General features: G+C 64.3%; 2 non-coding genes across 2 annotated transcripts in view; both read left to right on the top strand.

Annotated features, from left to right (window-relative positions):
- Positions 1-954: 954 nt before the first annotated feature.
- On the top strand, positions 955-1109 carry LOC148935524 (5.8S ribosomal RNA). The gene has a single exon (XR_016140285.1). It is a non-coding gene; the product is annotated as a 5.8S ribosomal RNA (ribosomal RNA).
- Positions 1110-1761: 652 nt separating this feature from the next.
- The window catches only part of LOC148935523 (large subunit ribosomal RNA), a 4071-nt gene continuing 3332 nt past the window's right edge, over positions 1762-2500 (top strand). The window contains exon 1 of the ribosomal RNA XR_016140283.1: positions 1762-2500. This exon is cut by the window's right edge and continues 3332 nt beyond it. This is a non-coding gene — a ribosomal RNA (large subunit ribosomal RNA).

Here is a 2500-nt window from a genome sequence, read left to right as displayed (position 1 = left end):
GCGCCGCTCCACCGTTGTTCTCCGGAGATATCGGAGATGACGGGTCGAGAGAGCGGACCGGTCCCCGGGCGCGTCCGTGCGCGCATCCAGAGACTGCGCATCATCCGAGCGCGCGTCTCTGTCAGGGTGAGGCATCTCCGATCCTACCCTGCCTAATGATATAATACAACGAGGAGAGGAGGAGGTCTTAACTGACAATCTCTCTCTCTCTCTCTCTCGCCGTGGTCTCGCCGCGCAGGTGGCCGCCCGCGTTCCGCTCTCGCGACGCCGAGAGCCGCGACGCGCGGGCGCGCCGGCCTCGCAGCCGAGCCCAGGCGGGCGACCGTGCCCGGGACAACACCCGTCCGAACACGGGTTCGTCGAGCGCGGCCGACCGAACGTTCCGAAGTGAAAGGGAACGTCGACGGCGACGGTGACGACGGACGTGTTCGCGGCGGTGGAAGCCCGGCGGTCGGCGGACTCCACGGAAGCGTGGCGCCTCGCGCGCCGCCCGTTGCTCGAGCCTCCGGCTTGACTTCAGGCGCGGCGCCAGGCGCGAGCCGGTGGTAACCTACACAATGAAAGCGAGCGCGCACGAGCGCCGCTTCTCGAGGGCACCGCGCCAGAACCACTGGCGCCGGGAGCCCGATGGTTTTTCAATGATTTCCGCCCCGGCCCATCGCCTCTCGCGCTATGGGACGCTTCTCGTTTCCGCCGGGATGCCGGACGGGTCTCTCGCGGCCCGTCGCCGGTGTCCCGATCGTGCCGTAGCCCCCGTAAACGGGGCGGCGGTCCGCGCGTGCTCGGACGCGCGGCCAGGCTGATCGAAGGGCCATCACGCTCGCGCCCCGGAGGAACGGAGAGAGAACTCTGTCCCCGGTGGGCAGCGAGCGTAGATATACAAAACACGTTGGGACTGTATACCTTCGAGTCGCGTTCTCCATGGAGACGCGGCGAGAGAAAGGAAAATGCGATTACCCTGAACGGTGGATCACTTGGCTCGTGGGTCGATGAAGAACGCAGCTAATTGCGCGTCAACTTGTGAACTGCAGGACACATGAACATCGACATTTCGAACGCACATTGCGGTCCACGGATACAATTCCCGGACCACGCCTGGCTGAGGGTCGTTTTAGTACCCAGAGACTGCTTGCGCCCGCGTTCGCGCGCTTCGCCTCGCGTCGCCGACGACGGCGACCGGGCGACGGCAGCGCGCACCGGCGTACGAGCGATCGTTGGACGTTCGCCCCGTGCCGCGCGAAAGCCAGCGGTGAGAGGAGAGACAGCAGCGGGAAGCCCTTGCGCGCCACGCGTAAGGCCGCCAGTCCCGCCGGGCTCTTCCGCCGCGCGCACGCCGGCTGGGCGTCGTCCGAAATGACATTGATACGTGACGAAGGCTGACCGGGGCGCCGAGCGACCGGGCGCGAGAATAGAGGAGAGAAATAGAGGAGACTCTCGCGAGACGTGTACGCGGGTAGAGGAGGATCCGACGGAGAGAGGCGCCCTTCCGCGAGAGCGGAACCGGGCACTCCCTACGTTGTCGCAGGCCTCCCCCCGCGTCGCGCGCGGAGATCCGATTCTCTTAACCTTAACGCTCCGCCCGTCTGTCGTTCCCTCCGCGGGGATCGCGAGCCGACCGCGTGTCCGAGTCCACGAAGTTCCTCTCCATATCTCTCTCGAGCGAGAGAGCAGAGACGCGACCTGGGACCGGCACGCTTCGTCGTGTACTCGTGTTACGAACCCCGTCGTCCGCCCGAACTGTCACCCACACACTGACTTTGACGACCTCAGAGCAGGCGAGATTACCCGCTGAATTTAAGCATATTACTAAGCGGAGGAAAAGAAACTAACCAGGATTTCCTTAGTAGCGGCGAGCGAACAGGAAAGAGCCCAGCACCGAATCCCGCGGTTCCGCCGCAGGGAAATGTGGTGTTTGGGAGGGTCCGCTTATCCCGAGGCGTCGCGTCGCGTCCAAGTCCATCTTGAATGGGGCCACTTACCCGCAGAGGGTGCCAGGCCCGTAGCGACCGATGCCCGTCTCGGGAGGATCTCTCCTTAGAGTCGGGTTGCTTGAGAATGCAGCTCTAAGTGGGTGGTAAACTCCATCTAAGGCTAAATACGACCACGAGACCGATAGCGAACAAGTACCGTGAGGGAAAGTTGAAAAGAACTTTGAAGAGAGAGTTCAAGAGTACGTGAAACCGTTCAGGGGTAAACCTAAGAAACCCAAAAGAACGAACGGGGAGATTCATCGTCAGCGACGCTGGCTTCGCGTCGGTGTGCGATGCCCCGCGGGGCCCTCGCGGCTCGCGCGCGGGCACGCCGCCGTGCGCCGATGTCCGGCGTTCGTAGTCGTGCACTTCTCCCCTAGTAGAACGTCGCGACCCGCTGGGTGTCGGTCTACGGCCCGGGTGCGGCGGCTGACGCGTCGCCGGTAAAACGGCACGCGTCAAACCCCCGGTCGCCCGGCCGGCTGCCCGGCGGTACGCGCAAGGTATCAGGCCGCACGCTTCACAAACGA

This window comes from Pogonomyrmex barbatus, unplaced genomic scaffold (genome assembly GCF_055798465.1).
Source record: "Pogonomyrmex barbatus isolate J1 unplaced genomic scaffold, ASM5579846v1 scaffold40, whole genome shotgun sequence".
Classification (NCBI taxonomy): domain Eukaryota; kingdom Metazoa; phylum Arthropoda; class Insecta; order Hymenoptera; family Formicidae; genus Pogonomyrmex; species Pogonomyrmex barbatus.
The sequence above is the reverse complement of the archived record's forward strand: the minus strand, read 5'-3'. Positions and strand labels throughout refer to the sequence as shown.